This window comes from Thalia democratica, chromosome 5 (assembly GCF_965202585.1).
Source record: "Thalia democratica chromosome 5, ktThaDemo2.hap1.1, whole genome shotgun sequence".
NCBI classification, from domain to species: Eukaryota; Metazoa; Chordata; class Thaliacea; order Salpida; family Salpidae; genus Thalia; species Thalia democratica.
This window is the reverse complement of record NC_139169.1, coordinates 46,285,729-46,313,011: the sequence shown is the minus strand read 5'-3', so window position 1 is coordinate 46,313,011 and position 27,283 is coordinate 46,285,729. Positions and strand designations below refer to the sequence as shown.

The 27,283-nt window shown below is 28.1% G+C and overlaps 1 pseudogene; it reads right to left on the bottom strand.

Annotated features, from left to right (window-relative positions):
- Positions 1-280: 280 nt before the first annotated feature.
- On the bottom strand, positions 281-27,283 carry LOC145836606 (xanthine dehydrogenase/oxidase-like; annotated as a pseudogene).

The window sequence follows — 27,283 nt, the reverse complement described above, 5'->3', positions numbered from 1 at the left end:
AACTTTCTTAAATAAATTCTACATAAACCATATGTGTAATATTTTTAAGAATACCTTTTAAGAGCACTAATCATTTTTTTTAAGGGAGCATATTTTTTTTGTAGTGAGGTCTACTTTTTATACAAAAAAAAAGTTTTTTATTAAATAACCATTTTTATAAACAAAGATTATTGCTTCACAGTTAAAAAAGGCTTTTGCATTTACAATACGATTAAATTTGACACTCATTGATTATTTGTAAATAAAAAATTAAATTCTAAGTCTTTATTATTATAATATTTTATGCGTTTACACTCCATTTCTTTTTTCCAATGTCATCAGGATTTTCTACATGCTGTTAAATATTTTATATGTAAATGACTTAATACTCTTTAATGTGAATGACTTATTGCCAATCTTTTAAAAGAAATACTTTTGTATTTAAAAGTATCTAACCTGATTGGTCAGATTGTCTCCAAAAGCCATTCGTGTCCGCTCAACCGTTAATGGAGCGTTAAGCGAAAAGTCACGTGACAAGCCGTTTTGGGCTCGATAAGTTCTAATTGCGTCTTTGATTGCAAAAAAAACTGAATTTGCCAGCAAAAGCGGAGGCTCACCTATTGCCTAGAGATATGTACATAAAACGTAAACAGTTGTTAAGTAATAAAGTTTTGTTTATAAAAGTAGAGTTAAAATAATTACCTTTGATTTGAATATTACGTTCGGGTTACGAGAGTTTTTAAGAAGATGTATATTGAATTCACGTGGACAGTTGCTGAAAGCAGGTATTTTGTAATTACCCGGTCCTTTGGTAATTAAATTTCCGCTTGGAGAATGCAAGGGCTCCTCCATACAGTACAAACCATACCCTTGCATGAACGCACCTTCAATCTACAAATAACACACACAAGTCTTGTTAAAAGTCTTTTGATCAAAAAACAACTTAGAATTATTCTGGATTTTATTTAAATGTGCTAGTTTAGTCTAAAATACAGCTTAAGAAACAAGTACGTACTAATCAAAAACATTTAGGCAATTAACTACAATTTTAAACAAATAAAAGTATATTTTAAGTCTTTTTATAAGTAAGCACAAAGTAATTTTTTGATTTATTAGACGTCTTTTAACTATACATTAACTAAATAAGATATAACTACTTAATAAGTTTTTGAAATTATTGTAACCGCAAGTTTAAAAAAAATAATTATTTTGCGTATGAACTATACTTTCATTAAATATTTTTAAATGATCAATTTAACTTCTTCGCTTTATTATTTATTGAAATACCTTTGAAAAACTTGAGAAAAATTAAAAGAAGTTTTGTTATTAGAATAACCAAAATAATCAGTTAAATTTTAATATAGGGTTTTTATAAAATATATTAATGAGTTAAACTAATCAGTTGTATTTAGTATGTAGCCTTTTTTTTTTGTTTGTACTTTTAAAAAAAATTTCATTGGAACTACTTCTATTGCTCATTTTACAAAAACTAATCTTTATAAATATTTTTTATTATTATCACTTCGAACAAAAAAAGTTTTATAAACTTTTACATTAAACTTTTTCAAAACGAACAAAACAAAAAAAAAAAGCTTTATTTTATTTTGATATTGACTAATAAAAATAAACTAGTCGTTAATTTGAACTCTTTTATACCTCAGTAGAAAACAATCGTTATAAACTATTTGATAAAGTTTTAATCTTATTCATACATTTTACTCTTAGTATTTTTAGTTATTTTTTATCAACGTATACTAAAAATAGTAAAAATTAAGATTAAACATAATTTTATTGTGAGTTTGGGTCTTTTTACTACTTATAAATGGTTATGTATTTACTATTCTTAAGTTTTGTTTACATAATATACTTTTAATTAATAACTTGAATCTCTAAAATAAATTGTGAGCTAAGTTAGTACTTGTCCAATATCGACTGCAGGATTCAAACTTCTCCCAACATCCATGATGAGGTCACTTCTTATCACAACGTGTTCGCCAGTGAGGCAATCTACTTCAACTTCACTAACAGAAGCACCATACGAGCAGTATCTCCACGGGTTTCCGACAACTTCACCAGTTTTACTGTCCCAAGTAAACGTTTCTTTGCCGCATCTTAACAAATTTTTAAGTTCAATAATCAGACTACTTCAGGATATAGTATCTTGTGAGGGGGTTGAACAATTTTGTTTAAAGCTAAAATGATTTGATTTAAATACAATAAATACCAGTAAGATTCACTAATTTTCCACTATAAACAAAAGAAAAAATATTCTTTTCCCTACGCCTCCCCCCCACCCCCCTCTACAAACTATTAGTTTACTTTTATTTATTTTGTAATTATGAATTTTGTTTTATAAGCGATGATTTTAGACAAACCTCTTTATTGTGTGTACTAAGTAATATATAAGTTTGAATTTTTTGAATTGAATTTTTTAAATTTAGTTCATTTGTATATCATATTGTGTTTAACTTGTGTTTTCATTTAAATTATGTTTATATATATATATATATATATATATATATATATATATATAGAATTAAGTTATTTAACTTAATAAATTAAATTTTTCACACTGAGCCCACCTTGAGGGCTTTATTAATAAAAAGGTTTATTTAAAGATGCAAAACTCAAAGGACTCGAGTTTCGTGACTATTCACTCTTCAGCTTCAAAACAAGTTTAAAATAAAGCACAAAACAGAATCACAAATGAAAGTAAAAAATTTTTTGCATAAATAGATTATGACGTAATTTTGAAACTATCAAAAATTCATGCAAAACGGCTTGTGCAAAAATTAATCTACCAACAGACAATAAACTAGCAAAAATTCATATAACTTCAGTGAGTAACTATATATTAGGACAGATAATTGAAAGAGATAAAGATAAAATTAAGATGCAAATTGAAATTTAGGTTATTTTAAGATGAAATTAAAACTTGTTAAACTTTAAAAGCGACTAAATTTATAAATCTAGTCAAAAAACACTTCAATAAACAAAATCCGCTAACAAAAATTTTCAACAAACATAATATGCGAATAAGTTATTCGTGTACGGCAAATTTAGAGAATATCATTAAGGCACACAACCAAAAAATTTTAAATCAAAACTCAGGAATTCAAAGTCAATGCGGCTGCGCTGGTAGCTGTAAATATAATTTGAAAGGGGGTAATTGCCGTTCAGAGAACATCGTCTACAAGGCCACAGTTAACTCTGGCGTTGAGACGAGGTTCTATGTCGGCTTGTGCTCGACTCAGTTTAGATTCAGGTATGCCAATCATAAAAAATCTTTTAAAGGCGGCATATATGAAAATGACACTGAACTTTCGAAGTATGTTTGTGGCTTAAAGCGCAGCGGCATTGACTACGAAATATCCTGGGAAGTTATAAAAAGAGCACAGCCTATAGCCGACGACAATAGCCCAATATGTAGGCTGTGTCTCAAAGAAGCATCAGCCGTTGTATATGCACTGAAAGACAAGAGATGTTTAAACAAAAGAAGCGAGTTTGTATCGTCTTGTAGACATATAAAAAAGTCGCTTTTAAAGTTTAACAAGTTTTAATTTCATCTTAAAATAACCTAAATTTCAATTTGCATCTTAATTTTATCTTTATCTCTTTCAATTATCTGTCCTAATATATAGTTACTCACTGAAGTTATATGATTTTTTGCTAGTTTATTGTCTGTTGGTAGATTAATTTTTGCACAAGCCGTTTTGCATGAATTTTTGATAGTTTCAAAATTACGTCATAATCTATTTATGCAAAAAATTTTTTACTTTCATTTGTGATTCTGTTTTGTGCTTTATTTTAAACTTGTTTTGAAGCTGATGAGTGAATAGTCACGAAACTCGAGTCTTTTGAGTTTTGCATCTTTAAATAAACCTTTTTATTTATATATATATATATATATATATAATTTATCTTAAAGTATTGAATATAAGTTTATTTTCTTTTCTCTTTTAGTGTGTCCTGTTTAAGTGGCTCAGGTTTTGATGCCCGAGTCCAACATTGCACAATAAACAATATAATAACAATAATAATAATCTTACAAATTTAGTTTAATAGTTACTATACAAAACTAGTTTCGTTTTGGCTTAAGTTATGTCTTTCCGTACACGTAAAAATTTACTTGTTTATTAAAGAAGTGTGTTAATTAGAAAGTATAATAAACAAGAACATGCTTAACTGATTTAAACAAACATTTATTAAATTTATTCAACCTTATAAGTATTTTGATGAACATGAACTTTATACATGAATAAATTATATTTATTTGAATCTTTAAAAAATTTCATTACTGTAAATTTTAAGATCTTTTGTGTAAAATATTATAAAAATTTGCCTTTACAAAACAATTTGTATACATTGTTTTACGTGCAACAATGTATTTGTTTTTATAACGTGAAATTTTATAAATTTTAAATAATAAATTAACATAAGTCTGATATTATATGTGACCGATGTGACGTAACTCCAAATTTAAACAAGCAATATTAGTGTATTTTACCTAACTTTATTTTATTTTAATTTACTCGTAAAATCCTGTTGCAGAAAGTCCAATTCTGTCTTTATACGCTTCTTGAACCTGCCTCCTCCAATTAAACCCTTTTGATTTGTACCTTGCAAGTCTTCTTTTTAGTTTTTCACATGCATTCTGAGCAAGTTATAAAGGTTAAAGTAAGCTATAATTAAAACAACTTTTTTTGTAACAAAAACTTTCAACACAAAATATTTGAGTATTTAATAACTTTTTCAGAATAGAAAAAAATTATTAGAACGTGAAGTCTTACAAAACAAAATATTTTAAAAAGTTTAACAAACATTTTAGTACATTTTATAAGTTTTTATTCTAAAAAACTATAAAGTAAATAAAACTTTGACAGCCATGCCGTTTAAATCGGAGCCAGTACTGGCAGCTGTAGCAATTGTATTTGGCACAACAGATGTGTTTGTTTCGTTTATGTGTATCAAGTCAGCTGGTATTCCAAGTACTTTGCTTGCAACCTAAATATAGACACGTATTTTTTTGCATATGAAGAACTCTTATTGAGTTGGTGGGTTTAGTTTGCCATAAACGATCATTTTATTTACTTTACTTATGATTTAAAAGTACAAGAAAAACTAACTTGAACCATTTTAGTGTGCAGACCTTGACCCATTTCCACCCCTCCATGGGACAACAGCACAGTTCCGTCCAAGTATATATTAACTAGACTGCCTCCTTGGTTTAATACAGCAACCTCATAACCAATTCCATATTGCATTACGTTTAAAGCTAGTCCTCGTTTTTTGTACCTTAAGTTTCAAAACTTTTGCAGTGCACTTTTTTAGTAATTTAAATATTATCAATAAAGCAAATATGCTTAGAATATGACTCTATATTAGGGTTGGGAAACTTTTCTGATCAGTTCGAAAACTAATAAAAAAGGTTTTCACGAACGTTTTTTTTAATTGTTCACAGGCTACGTAGTTTTGTTTTATACTTTATTATAAACTTGAAATTATCTTTTAAAAGCAGGTTTAAAAATAATTTATTATTTATAAATGCCTACTGTGTATTAAAAACCAAGCTAAGAGAAAAATTTTAAAACATTGCTTATAAAAAAGCACACTTTTATTTGTTTTGCACTAATTGTTTTCTAAAAATGACATCGCAAGTCAAGATTTCTGCTTAGTGGGCCGTACGTTTTACAACAAAATGCTACTTTTCATAATGTTTTTTTTTAATTTACTAGTATAAATTTTTACATTCATACTTTATATGCAGAAAACAAAATTATTCAAGTAATATTGAACACTTATAAGAAAATCTAGTCTTTTAGTTTGAATTTTTTAATCAAAACAAAATAGTATACTTGTTTATCAAAGTATTTTACACAGAACAATATATTAAAAAGTATAATAAAAAAAGATAGAAAGTTATTACTTGCTGTTTAAATTAAATTTTTCAACTGAACTTTTTCTTTGATCATACTCACTATATTTTATTATTTCATCAAAACATTGTCTAGCAGTAGATAGAGTTTGTTTCAAGTTGTAATAAGTAACATCATCTGGTTTATACAAATTTATTGCACGTATCTGAATTTTTAAAGTGAAACATTATTTTTCACTTAATTTTGTTTTGAAAAAAAAAAAAAACGTAAGTAGTTTAAATCGCGACAAAGAAAACAAAATATACAGAAATTAAAAGAAAAAGTATCTTTGTTGGAAACCAGGAAAAAGTTATAAAATATAACGATAAAACTAACTAAATTTAAAAATTAAATTTTAAATGATACTCTTTTTCTTTAAGTTTGCAAAATTCACTTGATTTTTTTACCTAGATTAGCTTTCTATTGAAATGTAAAATAAAGCTGTAAATTTACAATAAAAGAAAAAAATAAGACAACAAAAATAAGCAGGGATTCTCAAACTTTTTTTCGTAATGCCCCTTTTAAAAAACTTAGAAAGCTAAGGCTCTTCTATCAAAAAACTATTTTTAAACACGCCTAAGACCTTTTTTTTTGCGCTTTTTCATCAACTTCAGAATATTTAGTGTAAGTTTCAAAACTACCCTTAAATACGCCTAGAACTTTTTTTTTATTTTTCATCATGAACTCAAAATTATCTTGTAAAAGGTTTTGAGTTTTACTACTACCCTTAAATACGCCTACGACCTTTTTTTGATCTTCACCGTAAACTTCACAATATAATGTAAGTTAAAAATTATGGCCTCATGGCTTCCCTGTGGCCCCTTTACTACTCACGGTCCTCCCTTTGGCCCCTTTCTTGCTTATGGCCCCAAGGAGGCCAGATTTCCCACTTTGGGAAACCATGACGTAACACGTTAAATAATAGAAAATAATTAATATTTTTGAATATAAAAAGTACTTTGAGATTTTAAATAGAAAATTGTCTACTAAACTATTGCTTTTAACTAAAGTTATTTAAGTGTCTTAATTTTTAATTGTATTTAAACGTAAACAACAGTTTCTGTTTTTATTTATTTGGTATTTAAAAAATAAAAACAGTTTAATTTCAAAATTCTATTCAGCCTAAATACAAATTTTATTATATTTTTATTGTTTGTTTATTTCAATTAACATTTAAGTATTGAAACAAGGCGTCAATAGCTTTTTATAAGTAGGTCGTCAAACTTATAAAAATTATGCATATATTGTGGATAGAGATGAGAGATAAAAACTTTACTGAGGACCATCCAAAGAAAAAAGTTTTCATCAGAAAGAAACTAAAAGTGTCCTATTCCTGTATGCAAAACATGAGATGAATAATAATGGTATATAATCGAAAGATGTTAGACACGCAAGAGAAAGACAAGCGAATGTGGGACTGTAAAAAGCAAGAATGTCCGGTTAATGGTAAATGTTTAACGCAAAATCTGATTTCTAAAGCGACCATGAAAACTGAAAACCAAACCAAGTTTTATATTGGCTCTACTGGACTAACGTTTAAAGATCGCTACACAAAACACAGGTACAGCTTTTAACATGAAAGACATGGAAATGCGACAACTTTATCACAGTATATTAGGAAACACAAAAATAACACAATTAACTTTAAAATTTACTTGAAATAATAACAACAACGAAAAAAAAGTACAATTTAAAAATGGGTGTAACTATGCAATGCGAAAAAAATAGAAATTTTAAAAATTAAAATATCAGAATCTCTAAACAAAGGAAATTAATCGCAAACTGGTTGTTTACATTACCGTAAACTATTTATATAAAAACTTTGTTATTAGTGTTGTTGAAAGTGCACTATTTAATTGTTCTATTATTACGTAATATCTATGTTTTATAATTTTGTTACTGTATTTAGAAGTTTGTATTTAATTGAATAAAATACTTGGCTGAGGACGCGTGTTGAACGCAGAAACAGTTGTTCCAAGAGAAGTTTATGTTTGTTCAACTTTATATATATATATATATAAATATCAAAAAGTAATTTAATACAATGGAAAAACACTTACGAGGTATTGAACTGGTTCAATAGCTTAAGCAATAAACCAACTTCAAGGTTTATCAAGTTTGATATAGTGAGCTTTTATCCTGCCATCTCAGCAACAATTTTGGAAAACTCCTTCAATTTTGCTGCAGGCCTAACTAAAATCACGGAAAAAGAAAAAGAGCTAATCAGACATTGCTGCAAATCAATACTATTCCACGAGGGTGAACCATGGTCAAAAAAGCATAACAAGAACAGCTTTGATGTACCAATGGGAAGCTTTCATGGCGCAGAAATTTGCGAACTGGTTGGCCTATACATTTTAGATAAATTGAAGAAGGAAAAGATCTTTAGAGATGGTAATTTTGGTATATACCGTGACGATGGTTTAGCAGTGGTGGACATCCTACCGGGACCAGATATGGAGAGAAAAGTCAAACATCTAAGAAAAGTCTTTAAAAACATTGGTTTTGATGTCACCATCGAAGCCAATCTGTTTGTAACAGACTTCTTAGATGTAACATTAGATCTTCAAAATGAAAGCCATAAGCCGTATAGAAAACCAAATGCGCATACGGTTTATGTGAATAGCAAGTCAAACCATCCAGAGCATGTGTTAAAACACATACCGGTTGCAGTGAACAACCGCCTCCAGAAGATTTCTAGCAGTCAAAGCATTTTTAAGGAAACAACCCAACAATACCAGGAAGCTATAAGAGAAAGTGGATACGATCACGAGTTAGCCTATAGCCACAAAAACGAGAAGGGTAACAACAAGAAAAGAAGGAGAAGAAATATTTTATATTTCAACGCTCCATTCTGCAAAAGTGTGGCAACACGGGTTGGGAAGCGCTTCCTAGAGATTGTGGACAATAACTTTACTGAAAACCATCCATATTGTAAAGTTTTTAACAGGAAGACACTAAAAGTGTCCTACTCCTGCATGCCAAACATGAAACAACTTATAATGGCACACAATCGAAAGATGTTAGACACGCAGTACAAAGAGAGGCGAATGTGTGACTGCAAAAAACAAGAATGCCCGGTAAATGGAAGTTGCCTGATGGAAAATGTTATATATAAAGCGACAGTCATAACTGATAACCAGACCAAGTTTTATGTAGGCTCGACTGGACTATCGTTCAAGAATCGCTACACAAAGCACAAGTACAGCTTCAAACACGAAAAACATAAAAATACGACAACTTTATCGCAGTACATTTGGAAACTAAAAAATAACGAAGTTAATTTTAAAATTCAGTGGGAAATATTAACAAGAACGAAAAATAAATACAGTTTAAAAAACGGATGTAAATTGTGCAATGCGGAAAAAATCGAAATTTTAAAAGTTAAGAAATCTGAATCTCTAAACAAAAGAAACGAATTACAAACTGGCTGCATACATTATAGAAAGTAATTTTTCTAAAAACTCTGTTAATAATTTTGTCTAAAATCAACTATCTATTATTACGTAATACCTAATTTTGTATAATTTTATTGCTGTACTTACAAGTTTGCTTTTCATTGAATAAAACTTGGCTGAGGACGCGTATTAAACGCAGAAACAGCTGTACCAAGCAAAAGTTTATTTTGTGTATGTTATTTCTATATATATATATATATATATATATATATATATATAAAATAAGGTTAATGTTTAAACGTAAACACTTTCAACTGAGCCCACTTGAAGGGCTTTTAAATAATTTATTCAAATGGCGATTTTAAAAATTCTGGAACATATGTTTCACAAAGCTTTAATTTTTCATAAAGCTTTGATCATCAGCCAGTTAAATTCAAAATACAAAGCACTGTACTAAACAAAGATACAAAAGTTATGCAAAAAAACAAAAAACAGTATGACGTAATATTGTACATTACAAATATTCAGTACAAAAATCGATCTACCTTCTAACTAATTAAACAACCAAAATTAACGAAAACAACAGTTAATTGACTATAAAATGCTTCAAAATTTGTTGTGTTTTAAAAGAAGCTTTTTTATATGTCGACAAGACGATACAAATTCGCTTCGCTTATTTAAACAACCTTCCTTTTTTAACGCATACATAACGGCTGTTGATTCTTTTAAGCACAGCCTACAAACAGGGTTGTTACCATCTGCTATTGGCTGTGCTCTTTCTATCACCTCCCAAGTTAATTTAAAATCAATGTTTTTGCGCTTAAGGCCGCAAACATACTTCGAAAGCTCAGTTTCATTTTCGTATACACCACCTTTAAAGGATTTTTTATGGTTGGCATACCGAAATCTGAATTGAGTGGAGCATAGGCCGATGTAGAACTTCTTTTCAAGGTCAGAGTTAACTGTTGCCTTGTAAATAATGTTCTCTGACCGGCAATTGCCCCCCTTCAAATTGTATTTACAAATGACCAAGAAAAGTAAAAGAAAGCGAAATATAATTTGGTATAATCCCCCATTCTGTACATCAGTTAAAACAAACATCGGCAGAGAATTTATAAATCTAGTAAAAAAACATTTCAACAAAAATAACCCATTATCAAAGATATTTAACAAACATAATATGCGAATCAGTTATTCATGTATGGCGAATTTGGAGAGATTAATCAAGTCACATAATCAAAGGATTTTAAACAAAAGTAATTCAATCAAAAATCAGTGTAATTGCGCCGGTGGCTGTAAATACAATTTGAAGGGGGGCAATTGCCGGTCAGAGAACATTATTTACAAGGCAACAGTTAACTCTGACCTTGAAAAGAAGTTCTACATCGGCCTATGCTCCACTCAATTCAGATTTCGGTATGCCAACCATAAAAAATCCTTTAAAGGTGGTGTATACGAAAATGAAACTGAGCTTTCGAAGTATGTTTGCGGCCTTAAGCGCAAAAACATTGATTTTAAATTAACTTGGGAGGTGATAGAAAGAGCACAGCCAATAGCAGATGGTAACAACCCTGTTTGTAGGCTGTGCTTAAAAGAATCAACAGCCGTTATGTATGCGTTAAAAAAGGAAGGTTGTTTAAATAAGCGAAGCGAATTTGTATCGTCTTGTCGACATATAAAAAAGCTTCTTTTAAAACACAACAAATTTTGAAGCATTTTATAGTCAATTAACTGTTGTTTTCGTTAATTTTGGTTGTTTAATTAGTTAGAAGGTAGATCGATTTTTGTACTGAATATTTGTAATGTACAATATTACGTCATACTGTTTTTTGTTTTTTTGCATAACTTTTGTATCTTTGTTTAGTACAGTGCTTTGTATTTTGAATTTAACTGGCTGATGATCAAAGCTTTATGAAAAATTAAAGCTTTGTAAAACATATGTTCCAGAATTTTTAAAATCGCCATTTGAATAAATTATATATATATATATATATATATATATATATATACATATGATGTTTTGAAAGTCTTTTGGCGCTAGCCGTGTTTTTGTAATCTTTTAGTATAAACAAATTAAAGTTGTGTAAAAAAGTTAAGCTTTAGAGAAAATACCAGTATGTTAACACAATGATACCGTTTAGTCAGTATTTGAAAAAAGTTTTAATATCAAAACTAATTTAAGTTCCTGTCAAGTTCTTTTAATAAAATAAGTCGTGGACATCAGATATCTTTGTTTAAAAGTTTTTAGGCTCCTGATTTATTTTTATTTTTTGTAAAAATTTTAACCTAGGCAGCAAAATCTAGACAACTTAAATAGAACAAATGAGTTATGAAGAAACTATGGTTTTAAGATATTTTAAAAATAGTTTATATTTTTTATTTAAAAAACTAAATAAAAATAAAAATAACTAGGTACAAATAAACAGTTTAACAATATTTTTACATTGTTAAGTTTTTATTTATTTAGAAGTATTGTTGACTTAAGTTTTGTATTTTGTTGATCTTTTATCTTAAATATTTTTTTATTATTATTTATTGTGAAAAAATATTTTTTAGCTTAAAGAGTTTAAGTAAAATTTTGGTGTGTAGCTTGATAACCGAATAGTCTCTTTATCTACCCCATATTTAGGAAATAAAACTAATAAATTATTTAAAGTGTAAAAAACATCATTTTTACAATAGTTAAGTTATAATTTCTATTATGGTATCATGAAATAACAGTTTTATTGTAAACACTAGATTACATACTAAATAAAATTAAATATTTAAATAAATTTTAGACCTGCTTTTGTTCCATTTCTAAATATACAGCCAACTTATCCATAAAATCTTCTGTAATCAACATGGCTTGTGGAGCTCCAAAACCTCGGAACGCAGTACACGATGAAATATTAGTTTTGCATAAGTGGCCGGTGGCTAAAACATTCGGTATTCTGAAATATTAGTAAGGCAAAACGTTACAAAGTTTGTGATTTACTTTTTCTTTACTGCTTATACTTGAGTTAAACATTAAACTTAAAAATGGTTAAAAAATGTGTTTGTTTATGTAATAAAAAAATAATAATATTTTACTTTGCTATCGCATAAAACATAAAAAAGTTTTAGTTTACCAAATCATTTTTAACTAAAAGAATTTTAAACACCCATTAACTATTTTTTTTACCTGTAAGCACTATCAATTTTGAAGAGTACACACATTAGAACACTGCGAGATACATCGTATGTGTTGCCACAGTTGCAATAAACATCAATTATTAGGGATACTAGTTCGCCTGTTTTCTTTGCTCCTACCTGTCAGTTGTTCAAATTTAATATTATTTTGAAAAATATTATAGTTATAATCTAAAATAGTTCATTTTAATGTATCAATTTTTTTTTGCTAATAAGTAATATGTCTAAAGTGGTTGAATGTGTTTATATAAACTTTTTTTTTCATATTTTAATTATCGAGTGACCGAAAACTGATTATTTTTAACTAAAAGAAATATTTTTTAGATATTTCGCTTATAAACCTACGTAGCGTTTGTTAGAATCCTAAATTACAACATACAAAGGTTACATAAAAATAAATTTTCTTTTTGTTTCAAAAGTTTATTAGTAAACAACCTTGTATTTTGCCAAGAAAGGGGACCTTGTTCCTGTGATAAGCATGTCCTCATGACGATCAAGCATTGCTCTTACTGGCCTATTCAACCTAACCAAGATAAAAGCTTGTCAACAATGATCTTTTTTAAAGCTATGATAATACTTTCTTGATTTTTTGTTTCTTACCATTAAGATTTAAATTTAACTTTTATGATTTTTTATTTTTGATCAAAAAGTCATATAACAATCCTATACTTTTATGCAAAGTAAAAACGTTATATGTGGTATTAGTTTTTATAAGCTATAAAAAGTTTCATTTATAACTGAAAAACAAGTTTAAGTATAAAACAAAAAAGAATATTTCTTAAAGTTATGTATTTGATTTCTAAAAATTAGTGAATAATTTGTATTAAAATCTTTATTTTTGTATTTTGTAAGAAGAAAAAAAGAATCAGATAAAACAATATATTATAAAGTCATAAAAAATGTACAAAAAAGTATAAAATAAAAGTAGTTAAGTTGTAAAAAGTCGTAAGTATTAGTTTGTGTTGATAAAAGTGTTCAAAAACTAAAAGAACAGAAAGTAATTTTCTTAACTAACTAAGAAGTATACAATTTTGTGTAGTCTCCTATACTTAGATTTTTTTCCAAACTTATATAAAAGTTTATTTTTCAAAAAGGTTTTTATTTTAACAATTTTAATTAAGTGTTACAAATAATGCCATTGTGTAAATTAAAAAAAAAAAAATATTATTACTTTTAAAGAGTTTCTAAACTCAATTAAGATTTAAACTCAATTTTATAAACTTTTTAGCAGCAATAGCTGCAGGACTACTGATGTACAAACAGTGGTTTTTCTTCCCGCCAAATCCACCGCCAAGTCGCTTTACTCTAGTGTAGACTTTGTGATGTGGAACCCCCAAAACAGCTGCCGTCTGACAATATTTTGAATTTTTTTTTCTAAAAGCACTTTAAAATAAATACAAAATTTTTTTCAGTATGTTCAAGACTTTTAAAGAAAAATATGAGAAAACAAACATTCTTAAAAAGTATGTTTTACAGTAAAAAATCACAGATAGAATTGAAACTGTTTTAAAGACAAAGCAAAATATTATAATTAAAATGATATATTTGTTAGTGCTCATCTAACGACTGCAAAACTTCTAGCAAAAACATCTTACTGTTCTTTGAAGTTCAGACAAATCTTGAGTTGAGGAATAAACTTCAATTTCATCGTTTTCTTTAGGGATAACTAAACAAGCTTGAGTTTCTAAGTAAAAGTGTTCTTGCCCCGCTATTCTATTGATTTATACTTATAAATTATTTTTACAATCTATAGTAGCTTGAAAACAAGTAAGTTATTTGGATAACTGTGTCCATTTTAGTATAAAGCAGTTAAGTAGAAAAATTTCAAAGGTGCTAGAAAGTGTATTACAAACATGTTTCGTTAAAGCTTTTGATTTCTTATCACCACTTCAACTAACCTAATACTCGATTCTATTTTGACATCGCAATTTTCAAATTCATCAACTGGATTTCCGTGTTTTACAACCAAGCTATTTTCAAAGTATGAACTATGAGCAATAGCATCCTTAAAATAAAGTTGATAAATTTATTACTACAAACAAATAGCACGTGTATATTAAGGTGCAAAATACCTATTGGAGTTTTTTTAATTAATTTTTAACTTAACAAAATAGATATACCTCAATGCTCACTATGACAGGTTTTATGTCTTCATATGTAATTTTCACCATTTTGGCTGCTCTTTGTGCGTGAACTTTCGTCATAGATACAATTGCTCCGATCGGTTGCCCTATCCTTGTTACCTTAATTCATCCAGTGTATTAGTTTTTTTTAATAAATATGCTTAAAAGCAATAAAATTAAATGACACAATTTTAACTGGTAATTCAATTTTAGTTTTGCATTTTTAAGAAGTACTATTACACTTATATGTTTATGTATATTAGTTTTTGAAAAGGTCAGATTGAAACCTAAATTATCTAGTTTAAAATTATATCATTTAAAGACATTTAGTATTATTTCTGTGTTTTAAGAAGATTAATTTAATTTTTAGCATATTCAAGCAACTTATTGCTGTAAACGATAGCTTTAATCATAATTTTAAGTCATAAGTAAAGTTAAACTTTTATAACCTTAACACGATATAAATTTTTAGGATACTTTTAAATTAAAAAACTATGCTCTTTTTATTTTATAAAGGTTAAATTTTTTACAAGCAATAAATACTTTTTTTTAAATAAACATTTTTTTATTGATACTCATAAAAAAAATAATAAGCATGTATACTAAGTAGATTTTGAATATATTTTAACTATTCTAAATGAGTTAACATTGTTTATGAAGTATTTCGTTCGGTTTATCAACTATATCAGCGTTCTTAATTATATTAGAAATACATTGTTCGTGCACAATTTATCCGGTAAAACAAAAAAAAACTTAAATATTTTCAAACTTAATTTTTTACTAGTTGGAACTTTGTAATTAATCACTGCTATAAAACTTAAATTCCTGTTAAGTACTCTTAAACTATTACACTAATTATAAAAGTTATTGTTTATAATAATATTTAAAGAGCATAAACATAAAATCTTGTGTATTAGATTTACAAATATCTACAAGCAACTAGTTAAGAAAATGAATTTTTTTTTGTTAGAGCTGTATTATTTAACACTCGTTAACTATGTAAAACTACAATTAATATTGATACAACTAAATGATAAAATTTTTGTTTGTTTTTGAATATTTATTTGTATTTAGTAATAATGTATGAAAAATTATCTGGACACAGGATAAAACTAAAGCAAAATAAATGATCAGAAAAAAAAACCTTTCCGTCTGCAAAAACTTCATCATCGCCCATAAGGTTGTAGAAGTTGCTACCTGGTACATCTTTTTTGCTGATGTAGTTCACAAATCCTGGCTGTTCCGATGCTTCTGAGATATCAACAGATAATATTTTTGCATGAGCTCTAGTGCTGGTCACAAGGCAAATGCATAGCTCATCTGTTATAATTTTTTTTATAGTACTAACTAGTTCATCTGGACGACTACATTAATTGTTTTGAAAAAATTTTCTTTAAATAAAAATTTAATTTAATTTTTTTACCAGTATTCATACATCGTAAAAAGGTTTAAGTTTCAAAAATCTTATGTATTTATTAAAAACCTTCACATTTTGGCATATCATCAACGTATATTGCCTCTCCCGTCGTTTGTAAATTAGCTGACTCGTACTGTCTTGATCGCCCTACTTCGTCAATAGTCGGTTGTTTCTCGTCGACCTACAACAGTATGTAAATGTAAAATAAAGGAATTTATAAAATATTTAGTTTTTTAGTCTATACGATGAAGAATTACTTATATGTGTTATAAATTTTCGTTTTTAACAAAAATATTTTAAGTAAAAAGCGGTTGTGATATATAGTTTTAGAAAAAGTAGTGTTAAAAGGTTTGTGAGTTTGAAAATTCAATTAACATACAAAAAACTCTTTAATGCTCATTGTGTGTTAAACATTTTAAGTTGCTTTTAACTATCCCGATTTACTTATAATGTTACTTATACGCGCGATGCTGGTTATTATCTGACTCCGTGCGCGTTATAAGTATTTATCGGTGATGTTATTTAAATGTTTAGATATGACTTAGCTAAGTTATTTAGCTAAGTCGACTTAATGAATTGCGAACTAAACTTAGACTATCTTTTAAGCTTAGTTTAATTAAATAGTTAGATTGTTAGAATGCTTAACTAATTGTATATAAGAAATCGAGTCTAGAAACACAAACTGTATTAAAATGAATATAAACTGCGATACATGATAACAAAATATACAAATAAGCTATTCCAATTCACAAGTTAATATAAAAAACAGTCGCCTTCGTACAAGAAGTACGAGGCGAACACAATCTTTTCAAACGATATACTATCAGTACAAAGGTAAAACTAGACTGCCCAGAAACTCGCGTTTTACTCAACTTAAGCATTTTTTGAGAGAAAAGGAAGAAAGAACAGCGCATGCTGTTACATTCTCTCGACTTAAACCCGCTATTTTGGAGTACACACTTATCTCTATGAAAATATGGTCTTTAATTATTTTTGAATTTGTAAAAAACATTAAAAAAACTTCTAATATAGAAGCATAAATGAAATATGACCGTCGACTATCGTCGACTTCTCTTGTTATTTGTAAAAAGCTATTATTTTTCTTTGTAAATGCTTTAAGTTTCGTAAATGACGCGCAGAATTAAAAAAATTTAACAATTTACAAAAATGAAAAAAGCTGAAAGAATTTTTAGAATTTTATTCGCCAGTAGTGCTCGCGAGTCGTTGTTTCCCGTAGACGCTATTCGTGCATTCTCGGTCTCTTCATCTGTACTCCACTCGGTCGCTTTGCTGATGGTGGATCAGATCTCTTTGTCACCTTCGCCGACTTGTTGACGACTTTCGATTTCTCGAGCCGTTTTCGTGCGAAGTTCAAAAAAAGTTTAAGCAAAAATATAAAGAAAATACTATTTCAAGTATTTTCAAGTACTTTTAAGTATGTTTATAAGAAACTTAAAAAACATTTATAGCTTCAGTTTAAACTAATTATTTGTTATATAAACTTTTAGTATATTAAAAAAATTTCACATTCAACATGAGTTAGTTGACAAAACAAACAATTATATTCATTTCAAAAGCTTAAACTTGTTTTCGTAAAAATATATAGCTCTTGAACTTTATACTAATTTATAAAACTTTAATATTCTAAGAAAGTTAAAAACAAAGTTGTTTTTAGCGTTTAAATGTTGAATAAGATATTTAATAGCTCAAATGACCTTATTAAAATTGTGTTTTTATAAGTAAGCTGAAGTGTATAACAACAAAAAACAAGGCAATAAACCTTCTTAACATCAATCACTAAGGTTACTATAGTACAACTGTAGATTTATAATTCAAGTTTGAACATAAAATTGTTGTTAAAAAACAAATTGAAATAAAGCATAACAAATTAAGGCAATTTTTTATATTAGTAAGAGCTCAAAATAAAATTTTAAGTTAAAGAATAAACTTTAAAAATACTCCTTCAATTTCTTATGACTCGATTTCGTCCTAAGCTTTGTTCAGAAAGCTTCTTAGACTAGTTGTCTGCCATAATTAAATAAAATAAATTACTCTTTTGGTGGTCTAAACTTTGCGTTTAAAAGTTCATTACTCTTTTGGTGGTTTTAACGTTTTGCTGTAAAAGTTAATTAACCGTAAAGTTTCAATAACATCTTAGTTTAATTTTCCAGCGGTGAAAAATAGCGTCTGAACAAAAACTCAAAGTTTTGCAACGGTTTCTGACAAGTATTTCGATTTTAATATGTTTAAAACGCCATCGGTGAAAAATAAACCAAAATAATTCGCGATTATTTTTTAAAATGCGTGCTTCAATATTGTTCAAAGATATTTTGGTTTTAAGACGCCATTTGTGAAATATAAACTAAATAATTCGTGGTTTGTTTTAGAAATTTGCTGTAAGCTAATTTCTAAAGGTTATTTGTTATTGCAATCGTTTTGCGTTTAGAGTAAGAAATGTGTTTTTTTGTTAAGAATTCGCGATTAGTTTTAACATTTTTTTTAGTTTTGTTGTTTTGTGCCGTCGCTGCTGTGCTTCCTTTTATGATTGTCTCTGTTTCTGCATCCTTATCTGATGGTGCAAGTAATGCTTGTGTTCTCACGGGTGGAGACGGCTCTTTGTAAGCCTCTATATCGGCCGTTGGCCTTAACTGTTCTGGCTCTGGCTGCGGTTGCCCAGGTTGTTGGGACTGCCCGACGTGGTATTGGCTATGATGGCTCTGATCCTTGGCTCTGGTCTTGGAGGTTCTGGCTTCGGTGGCTCTGACCTTGGTTCTGGCTTCAGTGGCTCTGACCTTTGACTCTGGCTCTGTTGATTCTGGCTGCGGTTGCCTTGACCGTTGGGACTGCCCGTTTTGGTGCTGGTTGGCATGGCTCTGATCTTTGGCTTTGGTCGTTGACTCTGGCCTTGGTGATTCTGACCGTGGTTGCTCAGAACTTTGGTTCTTAATAGATATTTTTGTTGCATTACTTGACGAAGTACTCGTGACGTCATAATTTGGTATGGCGACAGCGCGATTGCGTTTTGATTCTTTAGCAGCTTCCCCTCGATCGAGTTCGGCTCTTTCGGCTTCTAATTCGCGTAATTCTTGTAAAGATTTGGTTCGGGTGAATCAGACGAGGAACACTCTGTTATTAATGTTTTATATTTGTCTTGTTTAAATTCCTCCCAGTCCCTATAAAGTTGGCATCTATTAAGCCTAAAATAAAGTATATCCATGATACTAGTAGATTTTGTTTGAAGTCTTTATAAAGTTTTAAACTAATTTTGGGTCACAACTACGAAAAGTAGAAAATAAAAAGAAGTTACGGACTTAAATAAGATGCGTGTTACACAACTAGGGTTCATCATTTTACTATCCCGATTTACTTATAATGTTACTTATACGCGCGATGCTGGTTATTATCTGACTCCGTGCGCGTTATAAGTATTTATCGGTGATGTTATTTAAATGTTTAGATATGACTTAGCTAAGTTATTTAGCTAAGTCGACTTAATGAATTGCGAACTAAGCTTAGACTATCTTTTAAGCTTAGTTTAATTAAATAGTTAGATTGTTAGAATGCTTAACTAATTGTATATAAGAAATCGAGTCTAGAAACACAAACTGTATTAAAATGAATATAAACTGCGATACATGATAACAAAATATACAAATAAGCTATTCTAATTCACAAGTTTATATAAAAAACAGTCGCCTTCGTACAAGAAGTACGAGGGGAACAAAATCTTTTCAAACGATATACTATCAGTACAAAGGTAAAACTAGACTGCCCAGAAACTCGCGTTATACTCAACTTAAGCATTTTTTGAGAGAAAAGGAAGAAAGAACAACGCATGCTGTTACATGCTAATAAAACAAATCATATACAGTAGACTACCGCTTAAGTACGCACTTTTTTTGGTACGCATCACGCCTTAAGTACGCACTTATCAAGAAAGGTAGAATGTCCAACCTACTGAGTTAGCCTAAGACTTTCACAAATTTTAAACTAGGGTGAGTAATCCTTTTTAGTCTAAGTGGCATGAAATTGTGACAGTCCTATTATTAAATGTTAATAAACTAAATACTTATGTAGTGGTTGCAGAAAAGTGAAAAGAATAATGATATTTGAGCTGTAATGCTAACAAATAAATAAATCTACATGAAAAAACTAAAAACCTACAAATACAACATAGTTAAGTCATAACTTAATTTAGATGTACACACATTGATGTTTTCAAAATGTTTGGTAAACATAATGTAGTTTGGTACTTTACCTATAACAAAACAAAATATGGCTTAATATTCTTTTCTATACCATTGACTGACATTGACTTTTTATTTTAATGGTATGTATTAATTATGTAGAAACGTTTTATAGACAAAATAAATCATTTTAAAACCTAATGAAAAGTTTTGCAGATTAGAATTATGTATTAAATGTTATTTAAAATAAAAAGACTTGTTTATTTGGTTTAATTATTTAATGGCTAGCTGTAAGAAAGAAAACAAACAACTTGAGTTCATATTATACTATGTCTTCAAAAAGTACGCACTACCCATGCTAAGTACGCACTTTTTGGTCGGGTTCAATTTGCGTACTTAAGCGGTAGTGTACTGTATATTGATGTTAACTAAAATAAATACAATTAAATGTACTTACATAAACGTACTTAAAAGTAAAACTGAAAACTGCATATAAAGTAAACAAGCTAATAGTTGCATATTGGTAAAAAATACTCTTTGCATTTATCATATCATGTCAAATGTTAAAAGCTAAACCTTCATTTATATACTTTTATTCACATTTAATCTTTATTTCAACCTTTTAATCGACAAACTATACTTAAGATCTAAGTTGTTATATTGATTATTTTTAAAACATAAATCTATATGATTGTAAAAATAACAATAAAAACTAATAAAAAATAATAATTTGAATAAAGTACATATTTACTATAAAAAATTCTTGCAAATTATTTCAAATGCAACTTACCTTCTGCCAGGTTCGAGAACTTTTCATATTTTTCCAATTGTTTTCTAAATTGTTGTAAGAATTCTCGGGTGCATTACTGTCGTTGCACTAATGTTTACATAATTAAAACATTTTCGTTCAAATTTAAACGTTCTTTAGCGATCAAAATACTTTAACAATAACACTATTTATAAAAGTTGTAGTATGGCTTAATATTTTAGTTTAGATATCAGTTTTGTATCTATATTATGCAGCAGTTTGATATTTATCGTTCATATTTAGTAATTCAAACGAAACGGTTATTTATTATTTTGTTATATTTAAATTTTGTTTATAGTGCTGCATATTTTAAAGACAAAGTAGAGAAACAAATTTTGTAATAAATACAAAACAGTACTTTACATATGTTTCAGACTTAAATCTTTATGCTTCAATTCTTTGCCAAACTAAAGTTTATTAATCAATATAGTATTTATACAAAAAAAGGTATTATGTAGTAGAAATGGTTTTAAAAATATAAAAAACTAGTATTACTCCTATGTAATACTGCGGTGGACGGCTCTTTATAATTCGCTACCCAATTTTTTTAGAAAAATGTGGTTGCGTACTAAACTCTATATAAAAAATCTTCCTTTGACCGTAATAATTTAAGATAGTTTTAGTAATCAATGTAGAACTACTACCTTAAACCTCAAAATTTATAAAATAAGCAATAATAAAGCACTCGTAAGTACTAGTTATCAAATTAAGAGCCTAACTGTTAGGTTACAATTTAATTCAAATTTTTTTTTGTTTTAAAAAAGTTATGTTTTTCGAAGAAAAGTAAATTGCGATCCGAAAGTTTATAGCTATCAATAAGTATGTTATAGTTTTGTTTGCACAAAAATAGATACATGTTAAAGTAATTTATAGACTACTGTTCAAGTTTGAAAAGTTCAAAGTAGAAGTTCTGTCAAGAAAAATGTAATAAAAATGTTTTCTAGTTCATCAAAACATTTTGAAATGATAAAAAAGAAGAAGTTAAAAATATAATAAAGCTTTTTGATTAAAAGAAAGAAAAACCAAAGAAATGTCTTTCTATACACCCAAGTCCTTGGACCAAATTTTTTAAGCGTTGATTTCTTTATCGTGTTCAATAATAATAATAATCTAAACCAGCTTTTGTTTTAATCATTTTAAATATTTAATTTTTAAGAGTATTGTAACATAACTTTAGAAAACTATCTTTCTGATTTTAAACAGTTTATGAAATTTTAATTTACAGATAAACATTTTTTTAAGATTGAAGTCTCATTTTGAATAAAAATTTAAGATACAAGTGTCTCTCAAAAAACAGTTCATTTTTTAAAAGTTTTTTGTCAATATTGTTGAGTAAAAAAACTAAATTATATGTACTATGTTTTATATGATAAAATATTTATTTATTTTTATGTTTTATTCAGCATGCCTATTATGGTTGCTTAGTAAGCTAAGGAGCTAATAACTACTTTTTAGTTTGCTTTACAGTAAATGACAATAAACTAGTTTGATAAAAAATTAACTCTTATACTATTTATGACTTTTAGTGATACACTTTTTTTAAAGCATTTTAAACTGATAACGGAAGAAACTAAACTTACAGTTTTATTTACTTTGAAAATTTCTTGTTTTACTAAACATTCTGTGATTTCAAGATGGAATTTGACAAAAAGGCTAGCTGCTAGAGTTTCTCTATACGCTGCCATACTTCCCGGAACATCATATGGAAGTTTTAAATCTTGCTGAAGTCATATCATTGCATCATCAACTAAACTCGGATCATCCCAATTTCTAAACTAAACTGTTTTAATCAGCTGGAATATAGCTAAAATAATTTCAAGGAGATCTAAACAAAAATTTATCTAAAAAAAGCTTTACCTTTAGCTTAGCTTTTTTTTTATGTAAAACAGTTAATACTTTAAACCAATGTTTTTAAAATGATTTGAATTATTTTACCTTCCCACGATGTTATTCATCAAGTTCATTGGTTGCATAGTAGTTGAAGACATTCCACCAAAAGCAACATTCAAACTTTTGACTTTGCTGCTTCGTTTGCTACAAAACTCAACAAGCATAGCTCCGTTTACAATTGAAATATCATCTTCTTTACGCTTGCTCACTTTGTATGCTCGTACATATTGTGTCTTATAATCAAAATTTTATTGCAAAATATTAAATTTTAAAGCATCTAGTTTTTTTTTTACTTACATCTTTTGTAAATTTAAGATCTATGTTTAGAACCAGCTGACTGCTCAACAGCTTTGTTTTTCGGTATCCTGTGAAAAAATCTGAATCAATGACCACCTTTGAAATTTGATCGCTTAGGCAGTCTAGCACTCGAATGCTGCATTCACACGCCAGCCAAATTGGATTTAAATCCGAAATTGGGCTTGCAGTCATCAAATTGCCTCCAATACTCTTGTTTGTATAGTTAAATATTCAAAGCAACATATTACTATTGTGTCTTACGAAATAAGTAACTTACTGCAACATTGCGAACTTGAGAACCAGCAAACCAGTGAAGCATCTTACGAACTTCCCTCAACGACTGAGTAGCATGTGGTGAGTTGTTTTTAATGACGTCATTTAAAAAACTAATAACATCTGTAAGAGGTGTTGAGGAACCTATTGTTATCCCTGTTTCAATTGAAAAACGTTTTTATTGACTAAAAAGAAGTAGTTGCTTAATATACTCAAACTTACAAACTGATAATATAGTTAACAAAGTATCTTCGGGTTAAACAATTGTTTTTATTTTTATACCTAAATTACTAGCATGAACTTTAGTGAGATCTTTAATGTCGGCAATGTAACACAAGTTTTCATTGTGTCTTCCTAATGTATTTGACTCTACTCCGATTTCCGTGTTGCCGCTAACGAGCTTCAAATCCGGTATTTCTTTTTTTAGAATGACTAGCTGGTCAATAGAAACTGGACGGTACCAAGTACTACGTTCGCCATTGAACTTCAGAGGGACATCAAATTTACCCAGTTTGCTGTCACGCTGAAAAATTATTTTAAAAATTAAAGAGAATAAAAATATTTCAATTATATAAGCTTTTTAAAACTTTATTGTTGTTTGAAGTGTATTTTTTCCATATAAATAAAAATTTATTGCTCACCAATAGTCTTGGTGGAAATATTATGTCTTGTTTGTTTTCCTTTACATCAAAACACCGTTCATCATCATCATGCTTATTTAAGTTTTCTTTCATTCTCTCTTTTAAACATAGTACTTGTAAGAAAATTATTCTATAGGTAGTGTTATATATTCATTAGATATTTCAAATTTTAAGTTTATTTTGTATACTAGAAGTTGTTGTGAACTAAAAATACTTTAGTTAAAACCTCAGAATTTTTTTTCACAACACACTTATTAAAATAGTACTAATAAAAATCCTTTTTAAGGCTTACCGTCATTATTAGAAAGTTTGCAACATTTATTTCCCATTTTGCAATTAAAGTTGTTGGATTTTGCACTTGGTCTTTTTTCAGCAAAACTACTAAAAGCTGTTTTAAAACAAGATTTACAATAATTATAAGTCATGTTTTCATTCTAACTATTGTATATTTTTATCTCTTAGAAGTCTTAACAGGTTTTTTTTTAATAAAAATATTTGTGATTAATTAAACAGCGGGCTATAAACTAATTGTATTAGTAATAGTTTCTTAAAATATTATTAGTCAAGTCTTAAACGTTACAAATTAAAAAAAAAAAGTTAAGAACTTCAGTATAAAAAGTTAACTTTTTAAACTGAAGTTTTTCTAAACTTAGCTGCCCATAAGGCTTTGAAGCAATTTTAAGTTCTAATTTAAACCTTGAGCTAAAAAAAATGATCATGGGTCGTCAGCCTTTTATAAGAACCAGGAAAGTTTTTTTTTTGACTTGCTCGCTTGCCGCACTTTATAGAGAAAAGTTTTGCACGGGCCGCTAACGTTACTTTAATACAAACGTAGGAATCAATACAAAAATACTATCTTAACAGAAAATATGATAATAGTAGCCTATCTTTAAATTTTTATCACCAAAATTAATATAATATAAAAAAAACATGTATTTTGTGGAAAAGTACCTCGTAGGCTGCAAGTTTTTGTTTTGAGAACCGCAATTAGTACGCATTCCGTACTTTTTTTACTCCTGAACAAGGTACTACTGTATATATGAAATGTGCCTACAAGCTTAAGTACAAAAACTTAACTACAATAGTTTAAATAAAGTTTTAAATTTACAAACTGTACTCAACTTTCTTGTTTAAAGACATTTTTTTTCGAAATCAAAACTTAAGGAGAGTTTTTGTTGTTTTAAAGTTGTTTTTAAAAGAGCTGACAAACTCGGTACACGTTTTTGATTAAGACTTATATAAAAAGTCTTGTATGTATTAAAAACAAAAATAAATTGTTGTAGAAATAAAACAAAAGTTACATTACTTTTGTTTTATATAATAATGTATATATTTTTCAATTTATGAAAATAGCAGAAAAAAAAACCTTCAATTATTGATCGATATCCAGTACACCTGCATAAGTTTCCTTGCAAAGCTACCTCAACATCTTCTATGCGTGGTTTTGGACTGGTCCTCAAAAGAGCGTACATAGACATGACCATACCAGGAGTGCAGTACCCACACTGAGACCCGAAGTACTTTGCAAGGCGTTCCTTGAGCAAAATAAGTGTAAACAGACTATCTAGAAAATGTGAAAGACATTGTGTATTTGAACAAATAGCTGACTTGTACAGGGTGAAGTCTTGTTTTCGTCGAGCCAACACCTTCTACTGTAGTCACGTGACATCCGTGTGCTGCTACCAACGGGAACAAACAAGAATTTACTGCGTGGTGTCTTAAAAAACATTTAAATAAAAATAATTGAAAAAATCGAGGGCAATAAGTAGAATGTTAGTAAAATGCGTTCAGTGCTTAAACAAAATTACTCTGAATCTAACATAACTTTTTATTTAAAATAAACGCTTTGATTTTTTTTAACAAAGTACTATTCAAAGCGAATTAGTTAAATTTTATCATTTTAGAAAATTACTAGTAAAATTTTTAAAACTCTAAATTAATTTTAGTTAGCTAGACATCAAAAAGCTTTAACAGTATCTAAGTTCAACGAACTTTATCCCGCTTAACTGCTTAACAACAAAATAAACTTAATTGATTCAACTTGGGGGATCCACCGTGATATCATGACTGTACATGCACCGCAGCCACCTTCACCACATGCCAATTTGGTACCCGTCAATCGCACTACCAATATATGAATTACAGTTACGAGTCTTGTAAATTTTTAAGTCTCAGATTTTTGGTTTCAAGAGATGCATCACAATAAGTTGATAATGATGCTCTTAATTAACAAAATGTTTGCATTTTTTAAAAAATTATATATACTTATTTAAATATTGTCGATATCTATTCTAAAATTTATTTACAACAATTTAAAAACTGCAAATTTGAAGCATGTTGTGTTTTATTTTAAACATGTATGAATTTGTATCATAGTGCTTTTTTAGTAGTTTTACGCTTATTTGTTTATAAACTTCAAAACAAAAATTTCTAAACTAGCTTTTACTATAGTTTTATAACTATAACTCTTAATTAGGCTTTGTTTTTTTAATTATAATATAATAACTTTATTTTTTATTAACTACGATTGAATTTTTTTTTATTATAATTTATCAATGACTTCTAGTTTTAAGTATAAATAATGTACATTAAATAGAAAAACTTTAGTATAAAAAGTTTTGAAAACAATAAAAAGTGCTCACAGTTAAGTCGAAGGTAAGAAATAAGCGTGGTTTCAGGGTCTGCATTATTAACTACTACCTAAAAATGTAAGCATTAAAAACTATAAACAGATCTAAGTAGTTTTATTATAATTTAATTTTTTATACTCTTAAGAGTATATCTAGGTAATATGACTAGAATGAACAAAATTTAGCAAATATTAGTTTTAAAAAACATATGATTTTTTTTTTTTGATTTAAAATAATAACATTGCAGATGGAAAAATTAAAATAGTACATTGGATAAAATAAGTACATAAATAGAAAACAGACACTTTAATATCCTTTCAGTTGTCTTTGTAAATTTACAAAAGCAATTGTTTAAAAATTTATAGTTTAATTACTGCATTTATTAGTTTTTGTTAACTTGTGTTATTTTTATTGTATTAGAAAAACATTCTTAGAAAAAGTAAGGCAAAAAACCAAAAGTTACTAAAAGAAAACAGGTAAAAATTCTATTTTATTTTACTACTAACCTCTTTTCCATTTACAAAAAACACTAAGGTGTTTAAACTTTGAAACAT